Below are 18,893 nucleotides of genomic sequence, written 5' to 3'. Positions count from 1 at the left end.
TAATAAAATTAGAATCGGAAACGAGATATCGAGAGTTTGAAAATTTTAAAACGAGCCATAAATATTTTTATAAATATTTATGGAGTGTTAATAAGTTAGTATTAAAGTTTCGTCAAGAAATTTTAAAGTTTCGATAGTTAATTGAATAAAAAGAACTAAATTGTAGCAAATGTAAATTATGAGAAATGATTAAATAGCTTAAATGATAAAAGAAAGAGGGTTTAAAAGGCAAATAGACCCAAGGTCTATTTGGGCTGGACGGCAAGGGGCATGAATTCAGCAGGAAAATTGATGAATTAAGGGTAAAATTAGAATATTGCAAAATTTACGTAATAAAGGTAGGACTAAAGTGGAATTATCTAGATTTCTCATTATTTTTCTGCATTCTCATCAGCAAAAACACCATAGAAAGGTTTTATTAAGCTGGGTTTTCATATTTTTACTGCAAGTAAGTTCAATTCTTGATTATTTCTTGAAATTTTTGTGTTTTTATGACTTTTACAACTAGGTCCACTTGTTTAATTCATTAATTAGTTTTTGATTTTATGAAAGAAATTGAAAGTTTCTATGAATATGTGCAGGAAGTATATGATGATTTAGCATGGAATTAGAGCTTTAAATTGTTTATATGCTGATTTTATTGAAAGAATTGAATAGAAAGTGAATGTTTGGGACTTAATGGTGAAAGAGTTTGAAGTTAAGGTTTTATGTGGAAATTCTGAATTTAAATAATTGTGAAATAACTTATAATGTCTAGGTAAAGCATTAATTGGGAAAAATTAGCTTCATTGAGAGGTTAATTGATCAAGGACAGAATTGTATGAACTGTGAAATTTGGGGCAAAAATCGAAATCAACATTTGCACTAAAACAGTTTTAGATAGCACCAGTAGTCTAACTTTGAAAAATCACCAAAAATTGTATAAATCGAATTATAGAATGAATAAAATATGAAATTAAATGTTATCGATTCTAGTTTCTTATAGAAGAAACGGTGTAAGCAACAGAATTATAAATCATGAGATATAATATATATTATAAGACAATGTCAGAATAAATTCGGGTTCCCCTGTTCTGACTTTGAAAAATCATAAAAAATTGAATAAAAATAATTAGGGGCTTAAATTTATATGTTTAGAATTCCGAATGAGTCTATTTTCAATAGAAACAAATGGAAAAATCATTTGAATCCTGTACGAGGAGATAATTAATTTTTAGTGAAGAAGGTAGGGAACTGTCAGACAGCAGAACAGGGGAGACTTCAATGAATAAACTGTATTAATTGGCCCAACCAAAAATTATGAAATTTTTATGGTAAGAAGATATGTGGTTTAGTTTCAGGAAAAATTAGCGGATCTTAATTTTGAGTTCTTTAGTAAAAGATAAAAATAATTTAGTGACTATGACACGGATGGACAGCATTGGAATATACATAAGTAAATAATGAAATTATAGATAATATTACTTATAAGCGGGTTGAAGATGAAGTCAATACTGATAAGTGAATGATTTTATAATGATAGATCGAGAACCCGGAGCAAGTTGAGGAAAATAAAAAGTAGCTGATTAGTCCCTGAACTTTCACAAATTTTGCAAATCGACCCAGGTAAGTTCATATGGTTGAAGTTTAATGATTATATGTTAATTTTATGAATTATATAATGTATGATGAAATATATTTATTGATGAATAGAGAATAAAATAACAACCCGAAAATCGAATAAATGATCAAATTGAGTGGAACGTCGGATTTGAGTACTTCTGATCAGTGACAAGTGATAAGTGGTAGCTTTAGCTACACTTATCTGATCAGTGACAAGTGATAAATGATAAGTGGTAGCTTTAGCTACACTTATCTGATCAATGACAAGTGATAAGTGATAAGTGGTAGTTTTAGCTATACTTATCTGATCAGTGACAAGTGATAAATGTGATCAGTGTAAGACCGTGACAGGACTATGACTTCAAAAAGTGATAAGTGATCATACGCAATACTATAGTTATACTATGGCAAAGTGAAAGTGAAGTACTCAATTTTCCGCAATCGTTCCCTAATTTGGTTAAAGAATGATATGTGACAAATGGGCCCAAAAGAATTAAAGGAAATGGATAAGTGGTAGTAAATTTATACAAGGGAACTCACCAATGATTGTGGTTGACAGGTGAACTTAATAATTGTGTATATTATATAAGTGTATAAATATTTGGTAAGATTTATATTTTATGCCTATGAACTTACTAAGCTTTTATAAGCTTACTTGAGTATATTCAATGTCTCTTATAGATTGATGTGGAAGTATACGGAGGATCGGATCAACACAGAGGATCATACTATCCAAATTATCTCCGGTAGCTTTTGTAAATTTTTCTTTTTGATTTATATGGCATGTATAAGATTTGATGATTATATAAATACTAAGACTTGTTTAATGAATATACATTAAAGTAAAGAATGATGAATATGTTAAATAGTGTAGTTATAATAGAAGCATAATTTGGTATCAAATTGATTGAAATGAATTGGTTGGTTGGATTGGTCTCGGTTTTAAAATTTGCAGGGAAGGTTAGATATTTATAAAGGGGTTATATTAAGCAAAAAAAAAAACTTTGGGATTTTGTGAAAAATTCCCTATGGTTTCGATTTAATTTTGGTTTGGTCTCGAAGTATGTTTTGGGCTTTGGAGGCCCATCTAAAGGACGTCATGACATGTTTTAGTAAATGAATAGTATTTAACTCGTATTAACGAAAAAAATTAATTCGGTAAACTCCGGTAATGCCTCGTACCCTATTTCAGCGACGAATACGGGTAAGAGGTGTTACAGTTTTAAAGTATTACATCATTTAATTTTTACATTTCTAAAATTTAAGGACAAATAAAAATAATTATCAAGTTCAATTACCAAAATTAACTTAGATCTAATTGTTAACTTCGCTCACGGAGAATTCTATTAACACTTTTCTTAAAGAAAATATTAATTTTAGTAATAGTTATACAAAGACATGATATATAATACAAACAATAAATAAGTCAATATAAACTAATGTACAAATGTCATGTAAGTAGAATAGTTTCAAAAAAAGAAGAAGAGAAGGACAAAGTGACAATAACTATAAAACTGGAACAAATTAGAAATAAACTAAAGATGCATTAACATGATGAAATGGCTAAATTTGTTACCGAGCCTTCCCATCATCAACTCAACCTGATAATGAATATCGATCAACCAAAAAGAACTATCAAAAGCCCCAAAAGACCTATTACATCACTTATGCACAAAAAGCCAAGTCAGAAATGGTCTATCCTTCTAGCGTCATATTTATATTGACAAATCTCACATATATAAAAAAAAAGTGAAATTAAAAATAAAATTACATATGCTTTCAAATAATATTGAGTGACCAAAATAAAAACTACAAATTATAGACAAAATAAAATCACAAAACTGTAAACAAAATCATAATAATGCGGAGTGAAAGTAAAAATAAAATCAAACTATGAAAAATATGTTGAGGAAACCACGACTAGCAGTATTACACTCATTTAATAATAAAAATTAAAGTGATTTAAAAATAATAAAAGTTAATGATATATGTGTTTATGATCGTATTATAATGTTTGAGGTAATTGTGACTAGCATTATTTCGTTTAGTAACACTTATTATAATTATAGATTATAGAAAATACAAATGATAATACAACTAATTCTAAGTCTTCAATTTTCAAAAATTTTCAAAAATTCCAAGTCTTCAATTTTAGCACTATTACACTTATTTAATAGTAAAAGTTATTTCTTTTAAAAATAAAATAAAATTTAATGTACTTGTATTTATGATTATATTATAATTATATTATATTATTTTATATTTATAAATTCTAAAAAAAATAATAAAATTTAATTGTCAACGAGACTTTGACATTGTTGATCAGGAAAGAAGCCCTCCATATTTGAGGGCTTATAATATGTGAGTTTATAATTTTAAAATGTACCATCTGTCATGAGTAGTTCTTTTGGTTATTCGTCGATTAAATTTTTTGCTAGTTTGATTTTATGTTATAATTATTTTTTTATTAAAAAAATAATGAAAGTTAAGACTTTTAGTTTTTTATTTTTAATTGAGGTAATATATATATATATAAAAGGAAATCTAAGATTTAATGTAATTGGTGATTAAAGTACAAGTTTAAACTCTATCACTATATCCCTAATAGTGTGTGAAAAAAAATATATAATTAATTTTTTTAATCATGTTTTTTATAAATAATAGAAATTTTTTTGAATAATCTCGTTATAAGTTCTATAAGTTCTGATTATATTTGTTTTTTTTTACATAATGACTAAAATTGTCCATAATTCCTCCATCACCTATAAATAGGAGTATATTACTTTTTATTGCACTCGAACCTATGTCCTCCTAGATTAATAATAATACTCATATTAATCGAACTAAAACTCAATTAAGTGGAAGATTGATGAAAATAATTGAGTTGATTTGGTCGTGGTTAAGATTTAGTCAACTTCTCTGCCACAAACTAAAGTGTTATTAATAAGTGAATAATTGAAGTTAAGAAGTGATCCAAAGGAATTAGTAAAATGCCACAATCTTCTGCCACAATTCACTACCAACAATTTGATTTGTGCAGCGACTCATCTTGTATTCAATGATTAAGTCATGGACTATTTGTGTGGTGGAGTAGGTTTATTTATTTTTATTTCCATTTACATAAAAATATTATTCAAATTTGCACATATTCATTTAAATTAATTAATTTATCTTAAAAAGCAACTCTAAATTTTGATTTTTAAATATTTGTATTACTAAAAATAAGCTTAATTTTTTTTTGTTCATATATACATATTTTAGATTTTTTTTAATGTCGGATTAATGTCTGGATTTAGATGAATAGCTTTGATTCATGGGAAAAACATTATATTTGTGTTTTGTCAATGTTGCAGTGGAAATGAGCGTAGAAATTCATAGGCTTCTAGATAAGATGGGCAAACAGTTATATAAATTGCATCCATGTTCAAACTAGAGAAATAGACGGGCAGATCACATCCCAAGCCCCACATTTTAATCAATAATTTGCTTTCAGACCATCATTACTTTTTTTTTTTTTGGATAAGTATATATTTACATATTAGGGCAGCTCCAAATGAATTTAGTTTTAATAAGTAAGAAATGCTGTTTTAATAAAATATTTAATGCTTCGGTTCTTCAAAATGTAACCATCAAATATTTGGATTAAATTTAAATTTTGAAGTTGATATTGTTAATAATGTTTTATTTGAATATTATTTTTGACTTGAATAGAATTATACTCAAATGATAAAGTAAATGAAAACACACGTAATTATAAAAAAAATGAGATACTGGATATGCTTTATAATTGTTTTTTTTAAAGAAAAAAAAACAGTTCTCTCTACTCTCTCATCTAAAAATGAATTTAGGTTTAAATGATAAAAATCCTTATAAAATAGATAAATAATTAATTGAGTTCTTATTCAAAAATTATACTTAATCAATATCTTAATTGAAAATTAAGAATCAATTACACCTTGAAATTAGGTTTTCGGTCTAATCTTGATGTTCATTAACTTTGTACTAGTTGAAAAAATGACTTCAAGAAAATCTTAAAAAATTCTAAAAATATAAAAAATATTGGGAGAGACTCTGGAAATCTAAACTCCCTCCTAAAATACAGATTTTCCTTTAGAAATGTTTTAGGAAAATTATCCCAACAAATGACCTCCTCACACACCGGGGATTAAGTCAATGAACCAGGGGATTGCCCCTTTTGTAAGAGTTTCCCTGAAACAGTTGAACATATTCTTCGAGAGTGCCTGGTTACAAACTGCTGGTGGGCAACCATAAAAAACGGATCCTCACTAGGATTGAATTGGAATAGCAACTGGCTAGATTGGGATCTCAATGCAAATAGTTGGCTGTCTAAACCAAAAATCCCATGGGCAACCGTCTTCGCGTTCTCCTTATGGGAGATTTGGCTGTTGCGAAATGTTATCCTCTTCAATAATAATCCAAGGTCGGATCTTCTCTTATCTACTATGGGAATCCTGTTAGTTGGCAGAAACCAAAGTTGGACTTTGTTAAATCAACATTGATGGCTCCGCTTTGGATAATCCTGGGCATGCTGGAGATGGTATTGTTATCAGAGATCATAAAGGAGTTTGGCTCGTTGGATCCTTTAGATGCATTCCAAAAGCCACGAGTGCCAAAGTGGAGCTATGGACACTTCTTGATGGACTCAACCATGCTCTGAAAATGCTGAAAGTGAAAGTGGAAATAGATTCTTTTGCGGTCATTAGTTTAGTTATGAACCTCTGAGTTACAAACTCTAATTGATGATTGCAAGACTCTACTTTGGAAATTGACATATATAGAGAGAAGCAAATCGTGGAGTGGATGCAATAGCATGTAAGGGAAGCAAATTTCATTTGCTATCTTCCTCGAATTTTATTTCGAATGTACTATGTATTTGGAATAAAGTTGCATATGAACTAGCTTGTCTGGTGCCAATGACCCTACCGAACTATGAATTAAGTTAATAAGTTCCTTTACAAAAAAGAAAAAAGAAAAAGAAAGCTTGTGAAACGTTATGAAGCTATAAAGCACTACTTTTGGAATTGAGTTGAGATCATGTGGGGAAAGGAGAGATGATTGAGCTCACCAACGACTTTCCGTTAATTCAGGTTCAGAATTTTATATAAAAAAAATGGATTTGCTTTAGTTGCCATAATTCACGCCATAGCCTACAAGAAAAGAAGATGGAAAAAAAGCTGATAGCGGAAATGGGTGGACCCACGCGGTGCACACGGGACCGCCCACCCCTATTTCGTCTGGGTTTTCCTGTTTAACGGGCGGACGCTGCCCCAATATTCCTAATTCCTATGTTATGCTATCATTGTCTTTCCCTTTCCCATCAAAATTACCATTACGCGCCGAATCGGTGGGCCCCACCTATTCCGGCATTTGGTTCGCTGTAATGCCTATTACGCGCCGAATCGGTTACATATGTATTCCTCCTTTCTTACCGATTTCTATTCCCTGCCCTTTGTTCAGTTTAGCTCCCGTTTAGCATTCTTATCTTTTCTATGCCCTGTTTTACCCTCATCTTCCCAAGCCAAAATCCACCTCCAGAACTCTCCCTCCCAACATCAAACAGGCCAGCAACCTCCACCGCTCCCGTTTCACTTTCATTTGTTGTTTTGTCGAACCAAATGCACCCGAACTGTTCTTCAAATGCAGTGAAGGGAAGTCCAAAAACAGACTTCTGTTCTTCAAATCCCAACAAGGTAAACATTTTATTTCCAAAAAAACCGTCAAGAAAACCTTTCCAATTCAATCAAGGTAAACATTGTCTGCCCTAACATTTTTCTTTCAACGTGTTTTCCTTTTATGTTTTTAAAATGTCTATGATGGAAGATTCAACATTTCTAGAAATTGAATCATGCATTAGTTTCAGGTTTTAGAAAGTTTAAGACTTGATTCATCAAATTAGTTGAATCATGTAACTATCGTTAAAAATTGGCATCTATCTATTGCACTGCCTGTTGCATTGGCTTTGGCTGCTGATCCCATTGCTTCACTTGTTGATACAGCCTTTGTTGGCCATTTGGATACTTGTTTTTCTTTTTTTATTATTAATACTATCATACCAAGCTTGCTTTTGTAGCTTTATCTATTAATCACACAGGTAACTATTGGCTGATAAATATTAGTTTTTTTTGTGGTGAAGGGTCGGTTGAATTGGCGGCAGTTGGGGTATCTGTATCGATATTCAATCTGGTGTCGAGATTGTTTAATGTTCCTTTACTTAATATCACAACATCCTTTGTTGCTGAAGAGCAAGCATTGATTAGTAAAAGCAAGGATGGTAATTTTCAGTGAAAAGATTATACAATAACTGCAATACTTCATGAAAATGATCGTTTGGTTGAACTTTTAATTGACTCTGGGGTTTGGTATAATTAAGATGGTGAATTTGAGCATCAAGGCAAGAAAGTTCTTCCCTTCCTTAGCACTTGCTGCTGGACTTGGCATTGCAGAAGCGGTTGTACTCTCAGTTGGCTCGGGTTTCTTAATGAATATCATGGGTATACCTATGGTATGTCAGGATAACTAATGATGTATTTGTAATTATATTTTGGAATTGTAATGCTTTAATTTCTTATATCTTATTACTTTTATTTTTCATAGGATTCGTCGATGCGTGGACCAGCGGAGCAGTTTCTGACATGGAGAGCCTTTGGTGCCCCACCAGTCGTAATTGCACTTGCTGCTCAAGGCACTTTTCGTGGATTTAAGGATACAAAGACACCTTTGTATGCCATTGGCAAGTATTACAGCATGCCTTATGTTTCAAGTTCCCTCAAGGGGTCTCTTTGCTGCTTATAGATAATTTCTTGCTTGAACTAACAGGTGCAGGCACCTTACTAAATGCAATATTGGATGTAATCTTGATATTTCCCTTTGGTTTTGGCGTTGGTGGTGCTGCAGTTGCTACTGTGATTTCTGAGTACGTCAATAATGTGGTAAACTTAATAATTCTAGTGTATTTGCCTCATAACATTTCTGCTAATTTTGGATGTTCTATTCATTTTTTTATTTATTTTTTGAAACTAGATATCTGATTGCTATTATACTTCTGTGGGAGTTGAATGGGAAAGTTGAACTGATCTCTCCTAAAATTGACTGGAGTAAAGTTTCCCTCTACTTAAAATCTGGTACATTTCTTGCTGATCTTAAGTATTACTTTCAGTATCTGCTTATTTTTTCTTATAGTTAAGCTTCATAAAATGAAAATAACAACAAACAATTGAATTTTAGTATTGAAATTGTGATGGTACCTGCAGGTGGACTACTTATTGGTAGGAACAATAGCCACTCTTGGAACTCTCACACTTGCAACATCACTGGCAGCTAGGCAGGGCCCTATTCCTATGGCTGGTCATCAGATTTGTGTACAAATTTGGTTGGCTGTATCTTTGTTAACTGATGCTTTAGCACTCTCTGGTCAGGTAGCATGTCCTTTGGTTTTTCATTTGGAAGACCCCAAATGTAGGATGTTTATGACAATACCATATAAAGTAGCACCAAATGAAACCTGTTGGATGTATTTTTGGTTTCTGTTACAGGCTCTTCTTGCAACTAATTACTCCCAAGCGAATTACCAACAAGCTCGCAAAGTGATTTACAGTGTTCTAAAGGTTTATAAAAGCTAGTTGTCCGATTCTTCGAAATTGAGAATTTTATTAAATTATATATTTATTATTAAGAATTTTATTAAATTATATATTTTAATTAATATATATTTAATAATAATTATGTTAAAATATGATTAAATTATTTATTATTGATTAAATTATTTATTATTGATATAAATTTAAAATAAGAGTTTAACTAAAAAATAAGAGTTAGTGGCAAAAATTAATAAAATTTAAATTTTAGTGGTAAAATTCAATAACATAAAAATTAAGTTACAAATTTACTCATTTTTTAAAAAAATAACGGCAAATATAAATAAAAATAAAGTACAGTGACAAATTTCAATATTTATCTATAGTATGATGATAAATTATATATTTTTATTAACTTATATTTAATAATAATTATGTTAAATTATATTTTATAGTATTATATATTATGATTTTAGAAAATTCATATAAGAACATTTAATATTAAGAATTTTATTAAATCATATATTTTAATTAAAATATATTTAATATTAATTATTTCAAATTATATTTTATAGTATCATATATTATAATTTGAGTAAATTCATATAAGAATATTGATTATTAAGAATTTTATTATAAATTATATATTTTAATTAAAATATATTTAATAATAATTATGTTAAAATATGATTAAATTATTTATTACTGATAATAATAATCTTATTAAAATTTAAATAACAATAACAATAATCATTTACCAAAACAATTTTATGCTAAGGGTATTCTAGTCATTTTAGTTTTTTCCATTATGCTATTACACCTCTATTCCATTCAACCAAACACAAGATTACTATTACGCCTCTATTCCATTACATTCAACCAAACAGTGGATTAGCTATTACACCTCTAATCCAATACACCTCTAATCCAATACAGCGAACCAAACGCACCCTTAATATTTTTACATAATAACTTTCTTTTTTTTTGCAATTTAACTTAAAAAAGGAAAATTTTAAATTTAATTTAATTTTTTTAATGTTAAAATTTATTCTTTTTATCAAATTTTTACATAATAACATTTCTAATGTGACATATAAGTTGATTGTCATATAGACAATACGTTGGTATTAAATTAATTTTTAAAAATTATATATATTTTATAATTTTTAATTATTTTTAATTTTTAAAAATAATTTTTATAATTTTTTTTGAATTTTTAAATTTTAAAAAATTACTTAAATGTTGATATGTCATTCACATATATGTAATGTTAATAAAATAAAAAAATATTATTTTTTATTTATTTCGCCAAAAAGGCTATTTCAATAGCGGCGCCAAAAATGCCTATAAAAACTCAATTCATTATTTCAGGATAGAAATATAGAACCAAAGGAAAGAAGTCTTGTCTTGGGAATAAAAAAACAATTGCGAGTTTCTTTTTTTTTGACAAACAATATTTCTTTTTTTTTTCGTCCTTTGTTACATTGAAAAAAGAGATTTCAAAAATGACGGCTTATCATTATTCATTATAATTTCAACTTTCTTTTAGAATTACTCTACTCTAACTCATTAGAATAATAACTTATTAGAGTTAAATTATACAATTTCTAATTCAATTATTATACATATACAGTTGGGTTTTTATTACCAATAAAAACAACATCCCTAGTATTCAATATGAATACTACCATTTCATAGGAGTTTTATGAAAAAAAAAGTCAAAAGCCCCTTATCGGATTTGAACCGATGACTTACGCCTTACCATGGCGTTACTCTACCACTGAGGTAATTTAAAAATATATATAAATTTAAAGAATAAAAAAACTAAAATTAAATGAAAGGTGAGCAAAAATTTATTATGACCCAACCTAAGTTCACACTGCGAATCCAACCTCTAATAATTATTGATGCAATCAAAATGAAAAATGGAAGGAGTTTAAAAACGTTTCTTATGATCTCTTTCAATGCGAAATTGACGAGTCTGAAATGTTCCCACTTTCACCAAATCTTCTCTTTGTATTTCACCCACCATTCAGACTTAATTCCAAATGTAAAGCCAATTAGTCACAAGCATAGATGTCCCACTACTCTCATAATTCTAAAATTCATTAGCTCTATTTTTGCTTTCAGTGCATCTACTCTTTTAACTTTTGCAATTTAATCTCTATGTTCCTAATTCTAATAATTCAATCTCTCTATTTATTTGATTTTAAAAAATATTTTTTATTAAATTTGAAGATACATATGGTATTTCAATATTCAAACAAATAAAAAGAAAAAACAGAAGGAATGAAAATCAGAATTAAACTAATTGAGTTATTTTATTTTGTGGGAGTGATAAGCCGGACATCCCAAAAATAATTCCACCTGGCACATCTCCATACATTTCAAACATCTTAAAATCTGCAGGCAGGCATTATTGTTTGGATGAGTCATGATTATTCTTCTAAACCGGTCCAATCCTCAAGTCGCATTGTTATAGTATTGATTGTTGACACGTTTGGGAATAGAATATTAGACAAAGCGGCGAAACCGCAGATCCTACTGTTGTCCATTCCGCTTGCATTCATTACAAGACTATTTCCAGCCACTTCAACATTTGGCTCCTGTTTTTGTTGTTCCAATAGGGTCGGAAGCGTGTAAATTATTGTACTAAAAAATCACACAAAGTTCAATTCCCAGGAAAGAGAGGTGGATCACATGGATCTCTTAAATACCAAGTCTTTCCTTAGACAGAATATCCCTTCTATAGTAATTTAATAGCACAATTAAATACTACTATTATACCCTCAAATATTGAAAGAAAAATAGGACAAGAAAGAACACAAGAGTTTTAACGAGGTTCGGTAAATTATACCTACGTCCTCGGGCACTAACACCAGATGATAACTTTACTATCTCCAAAGTATTACAAACAAATAGAATTCCTTAAGAATTCTCAAATGGGAGAAGAGAGAAAACTATGAGAGAAAGATTGGTTAGGATGAATTGAAATGAGAAATGAGAAGGCCTATTTATAGTTGAGGTTCAAGGACCAAACAATAAATAGCCCATTATCTCAAGGACCAAAAAAAAATTATCCCTTGCCACTTTTCCAAAGTTGGTGGTTGTCATTATTGATTGCCTCCCATTAATGTTAATGGCAACCATTATTAATTGTCTTCCATTAATGTTAACAATCTCCACCTTGAAGATTTGATTAGGATAATCACATCTTCACACACTTCCTTCAACTCCCCAAATTCGATAAAGCTATCTTTTGTAGTGCCTACAAATGCGCTCTCGAGCGCCATACACCTGAAGGTGTTCAAATTCTCAGGATGTTAATCAAGTTCAAACAATGATTAAACTTGATTGTTGTTACCACCTTGGTCATCATATCTGCGGGATTATCTGCTGTCGGAATCTTCTGAAGTAGAATTTTTCCTTTTTCAAAGACTTCCCGCACAAAGTGATATCTTACGTCGATATGCTTGGTTCTTGAATGATAGACTTGATTTTTCGCTAAATGAATAGCGCTCTGACTGTCACAATATAAACTTATGTGACTTTGAACAACTCCTAAGTCTTTCAACAATCCATTAAGCCAAATAGCCTCCTTAACAGCTTCTGTAACTGCCATATATTCTGCCTCTGTAGTAGACACAGCTACTGTAGACTGTAAGGTAGACTTCCAACTCACTGGGGCTTTCGCAAGAGTAAACAGATACCCCGTAGTTGAACGGCGTTTATCTAAATCACCAGCAAAGTCGGAATCAACATGTCCAACTACAAACTGACCAAGTGCTTCATCCTATTCAAAAATTAAACCAACATCTACGGTTTTTCGAATATACCGTAGAATCAATTTCACAGCTTGCCAATGTCCTTTTCCAAGATCATGCATATACCTGCTCACAACTCCAACAGCTTGTGAAATGTCAGGCCTCGTACACACCATCGCATACATCAAACTCCCAACTGCATTAGCATATGGGACTTTCGCCATATATTCTCTTTCATCTTCAGTCTTCAGAGATAATTGAGCACTAAGTTTCAAATGAGAAGCAAGTGGGGTACTTACATGTTTTGTGTTTTCATTTACACCAAAACATTGCAATACCTTTTTCAGATATTGCTTCTGATTTAAACAGAGCTTGCTTCTCGGTCTATCTCTACTTATCTTCATGCCGAGAATCTTCTTGGCCTCACCTAGATCTTTCATCTCGAACTCTTGATTCAACTGAGCCTTCAGCTTATCTATCTCATTTTGGCTCTTCGAAGCGATTAACATATCATCAACATACAAGAGTAGATAAATGAAAGATCCGTCATGCAGCTTCTGCAAATATACACAATTGTCATATTTGCTTCTTGTGTACTTCTGCCTTCTCATAAAGCTATCAAATCGCTTGTACCACTGCCTCGGGGATTGCTTCAATCCATATAGCGATTTGTTCAGCTTACAAACCCAATTTCTACCACCAGCATCTGTGTATCCTTCGGGCTGAGTCATATAGATCTCCTCTTCTAACTCACCATGCAAGAAAGCCGTCTTAACATCAAGTTGAGCTAGCTCCAAATTCAACTGTGCTACCAAGGCCAACAAAATTCTAAAGGAGGAATGCTTCACAACAGGGGAAAATACATCATTGTAGTCAATTCCCTCCTTCTGAGCGTAGCCTTTAGCTACCAATCTTGCCTTGTAGCGAATATCCTTCTTGCTAGGAGATCCATCTTTCTTTGTGAATACCCACTTGCATCCGATTGCCCTTTTACCTTTCGGTAATTACGCCAACTCCCAAGTATTGTTCTTCCGGAGAGACTGCATTTCTTCATCCATGGCGCTTTTCCATTTATCACTTTCTAAGCTTTGCATTGCTTCTTGATAAGTGATAGGAATATCATCAACAACGGGAAGGGCGTAGGCCACCATATCAGTAAATCGAGCAGGTTTACGAATTTCTCTCCGTGGCCTTGCAACTGCAACTGGTTCTGGTGTACTTAGTGGTTCTTGGGTCAGAACCTCTTTAACCTCTAATTCCTCCATTGTGGCTGGAGAATTAGACTTATTAACTGGGCAAATCCCCATCTGCTCAAACTCCACCTGTTTTGGAGTACACTCCACCTGCTGTGGAGTATTGCTCGTCTGAATATCTTTATCTGCTACCTTTTTCAATGTGGCAGATTCATCAAAGGTAACATCTCTGCTACAGATCATTTTCTTTGTGCTTAAGCACTAAAGACGAAATCCCTTCACTCCAGAAGTGATTCCCATAAAGAGAGCTTTCTTTGCCCTCGGATCTAACTTTGACTCCTTCACATGGTAATATGCAGTGGTTCCAAACACATGTAAGGAATCATAATCTGTAGCCGATTTTCTAAACCATACCTCCATAGGAGTTTTTCTTTCTAATGCAGATGATGGCAAACGATTAACAAGATGGCCAGCGTATGTCACAGCCTCAGCCCAAAATTGCTTGCCCAACCCAGCATTGGACAACATACATCGAACTTTCTCCAGCAATGTTCGATTCATACGCTCTGCCAATCCATTCTGCTGTGGTGTATCCCTAACTGTGAAGTGTCGAACAATACCATACTCTTGGCACACATCGAAGAACGGATCACTTTTATATTCCCCTCCATTGTCTGTCCTAAGCCGCTTGATTTTCTTGCCAGTCTGGTTTTCGATCATAGTTTTTCATTTAAGAAAAACTCTAAGCACTTCATCCTTAGTTCTCAAGGTATACACCCAAACTCTTCTGGAAAAGTCATCAACAAAAGTAACAAAGTAGTGTTTTCCTCCCAATGAAGGTGTCTTGGAAGGCCCCCACACATCTGAGTGAACATATTCCAAAATACCTTTTGTATTATGGATAGCAGTACCGAATTTCACTCTCTTTTGCTTTCCCAGAACACAATGCTCGCAAAATTTTAATTTGCAAGCCTTTGTACCTTTCAACAATCCTTGCTTTGCCAGAATTTGCAAGGATTTTTCGCTGGCATGTCCCAACTTCATATGCCACAACTATATTGAGTCCAATTCTTTGTTGCCGGAAGCTGCAGCGACTGCTCCAATAACTGTACTACCTTGGTAGTAATACAAGTTATTTTTCCTGATGCCCTTTAATATCACAAGTGCGCCAGATGCCACTTTCAAAACCCCATCTCTCATAGTAACAACTGAACCATTAGATTCCAAGGCTCCCAATGAGATGAGATTTTTCTTCAAACTGGGCACGTACCGAACATCAGTCAGAACTCTGGTTGATCCATCTTTATTCTTTAATTGGATTGAACCTATCCCAACAGTTTTACAGGCATTGTCATTGCCCATATAAACAACTCCTCCATTTAGTTCTACTAAATCAGAGAACCACTCCCGGTTAGGGGACATATGATAGGTACAACCCGAATCCAATATCCACTCATCTGAATGGAGCGACGATGATGATGCAACCAGTGATAGTTTAGAGTCACTAGTATCATGCTTAGCAACACAAGCATCTACAGTAGCTTTTCCCTTATTCTTCAGCTTTGGACAATTTTTCTTCCAGTGGCCTTTCTCATGACAAAAAGCACATTCATCTTTCCCGAGTCTGGACTTTGACTTTGATCTCCCCTTTTGAGTTTTCTTCCGAGTGTATGAACGACCTCGGACTACTAAAGCTTCTGTATCTCTGATTGAGTTTTTCTGTTTGTCCTTCTTTCTCTGTTCATAACTGTATAAGGTCGCACAGACTTAGCTCAGAGATATATCACTCCTGCCATGAAGTAGAGTAGTTTCTAGGAACTCAAACTCCTCAGGAAGTGACCCCAACAGCATCAAAGCCAAATCTTCATCTTTGAATGTCTCATCCATATTCAGCAAATCAGTGACTAACTGATTAAATTTGGTGATGTGATCATTCATTGTGGTACTTGGGACGTATGTGAAGCGAAACAGTCTTTTCTTCAAGTGGAGCTTATTTTGACTGTTTTTCTTCAAAAAATTTTCTTCAAGTGCCACCCACAACTTATTTGCAGAAGTCTCCTTTGAAAAAGCATACCTCTGCTCTCGAGAAAGACATGATCGAATTGTGCCACATGCCAACCGATTGATCGCCTTCCAATCTTTCTCCTGTACATCATCTGGTTTCTCTTCATCAATGGCAATGTCTAGACCCTGCTGAAAAAGGGCATCTAGAACCTCACTTTGCCACATACCAAAATGGCTCGTGCCATCAAAGATCTCCATGGCCAGTCTTGCATTTGCAATTGTCGGTCTTGTCCACATGGACGATGTTGAAGCTCCTACACCGACCGTTTTCTCCATAATCTTTCAATATACCTAAGGAAATCTTTTCTGATGTGGAAGATCAGTTCAAACTACAACCACAGAGCATACTACGATTAACCTTCAGCTCTGATACCACTTGTTGTTCCAATAGGGTCGGAAGCGTGTAAATTATTGTACTAAAAAATCACACAAAGTTCAATTCCCAGGAAAGAGAGGTGGATCACATGGATCTCTTAAATACCAAGTCTTTCCTTAGACAGAATATCCCTTCTATAGTAATTTAATAGCACAATTAAATACTACTATTATACCCTCAAATATTGAAAGAAAAATAGGACAAGAAAGAACACAAGAGTTTTAACGAGGTTCGATAAATTATACCTACGTCCTCGGGCACTAACACCAGATGATAACTTTACTATCTCCAAAGTATTACAAACAAATAGAATTCCTTAAGAATTCTCAAATGGGAGAAGAGAGAAAACTATGAGAGAAAGATTGGTTGGGATGAATTGAAATGAGAAATGAGAAGGCCTATTTATAGTTGAGGTTCAAGGACCAAACAATAAATAGCCCATTATCTCAAGGACCAAAAAAAAATTATCCCTTGCCACTTTTCCAAAGTTGGTGGTTGTCATTATTGATTGTCTCCCATTAATGTTAATGGCAACCATTATTAATTGTCTTCCATTAATGTTAACAGTTTTTATATTTAATTGGAGGTCAAAAACACATAAAAAGACAACCGGACAGCTAGTATTTCATCCAATCTTCACAACATGTCTGTCTGCGTGCACTTTCCACAATCCTTTAAAGCATATTCTATTATAAAATCACAAACTACCGTAACGGACAGACAAAAACCTCCATAACAAAATAAACGGAGTTTCATGTCATCGTTTATATACGTACATAATACCATACTGATGAATTAATAATAATAATAAAACTCCATTTCCTTATCTATATGAGAAGGAAAAAATTAATTTATTACTTTGATATTAAAACTATTAATATAAATAAATTAATATATTAATTTGATGATAAGAATATTCACCGTTTTAAATATAATTTAGATTCAAGTTATGTTAATTAGGGATTTTTTTACCCAAATTTCTTAGTTGATGTATGACATATATTGTGAACAAAATTTGATATTGCTTTTCACTTAAGTGAATGAAATTAGTTAGGGTTAATTGGTCGTAAGTAAAAAAAATAAAAAGCATCTCAATAATTGTAATTAAATTCCCGAAAGATAAGTACTAAGTAATTATTAGAGATTAATTTTGGTGAATGAATGTATCCTCTGACTCCTCGTGATTATCAATTTTCCCTATCCTCATGGAATGTCCCATTTTATCCACCAAAAGAGAAATAAAGTTTTAGATTAAAAAAAGAAGAAAAAATAATTTAGTTTTCTCAACAAAAAAAAAGGGTTTTCCTATTTTAATTCAAATATTTCCCTTTTTCAAATAATTTTCTTTTGATATTATTATTTTTCCTTGCATGAAATTAAAATAAGATTAGGTGCTTGATTTCTTTCTTTATTAGACGCAATTTACAACTCATATGCTCCGCGTCAGCACGTGGAGTCCACCAGTTGAGGCTAGGATCACCTGCAGCCGATCCCATGGGAAAACATATTCCAAAAGAGGGTGTAGCCGTGTAGCAATCTTTGGAAATAATTTATTTCCTTTTCTATCTCTATGCAATAATTTCCATTAATATCTTTACTTCTATTTTTTGCAGGCAATGAATTTCATCTTATTTTTCGAGCTTTAAATCTTACCAACATTTTATTTTAATTAAATAATTAACTAATTTTAAAAAAATAGTTATTATAAAATAAAACAAAAACGTAACATGAAAAAAATATAAATTATTTATATATATTGAAAAAACAATGTTGTAATTAGGTCAAAAGTAAAAAATCGATACAAGAAACTCAGAATTAAACTAATGTTAATTTATTTTTTGAATTTTATAGATTTTTAGTTAATAATTAATTATTTATCGGATAGCTATACACTTGAAAAAGAAATGGAGCGATATGAAGTGTGTACAACATGGGAAGTTAAAATCAAAAAATTTGACTTTGACAGGCTCCAAAATAACTGACTTGCACCGAAGCTAAACCCTTACACCGCGTAGACAGCGCTCTACCGTTGAAGTCGGGTTATAAATTCAATACCCAAAATAGCCTCCATGAATACTCAAATTTTCGCCTCCTCTCACCTTAATAAAAAAGAAAAAAAGAAAAACCGGGTTCTCCGCAGTACCTTGCCAAGCCATGTCCGAATATCTCCACAACTTACTTTCCAAACTATAATGTAGTGACCAACTTTTTTTTCCCTGCAAAAGGAAATATTCAAATATCCCTTAATTAATTTATTAAGTTAAACCTTTGCAAATTCCTTGTTTTTTTTCTTCTCTTT

The 18,893-nt window shown here is 32.1% G+C and overlaps 1 pseudogene; it reads left to right on the top strand.

Annotated features, from left to right (window-relative positions):
- The first annotated feature begins 6,792 nt into the window (after positions 1-6,792).
- Positions 6,793-9,366, top strand: LOC107946775 (protein DETOXIFICATION 44, chloroplastic-like; annotated as a pseudogene).
- The last annotated feature ends 9,527 nt before the right edge of the window (positions 9,367-18,893 follow it).

The sequence above is a fragment of the Gossypium hirsutum genome, chromosome A12 (genome assembly GCF_007990345.1).
Source record: "Gossypium hirsutum isolate 1008001.06 chromosome A12, Gossypium_hirsutum_v2.1, whole genome shotgun sequence".
NCBI classification, from domain to species: Eukaryota; Viridiplantae; Streptophyta; class Magnoliopsida; order Malvales; family Malvaceae; genus Gossypium; species Gossypium hirsutum.
Note: the sequence above shows the minus strand (reverse complement) of the source record. Positions and strands in the feature narration are given on the sequence as shown.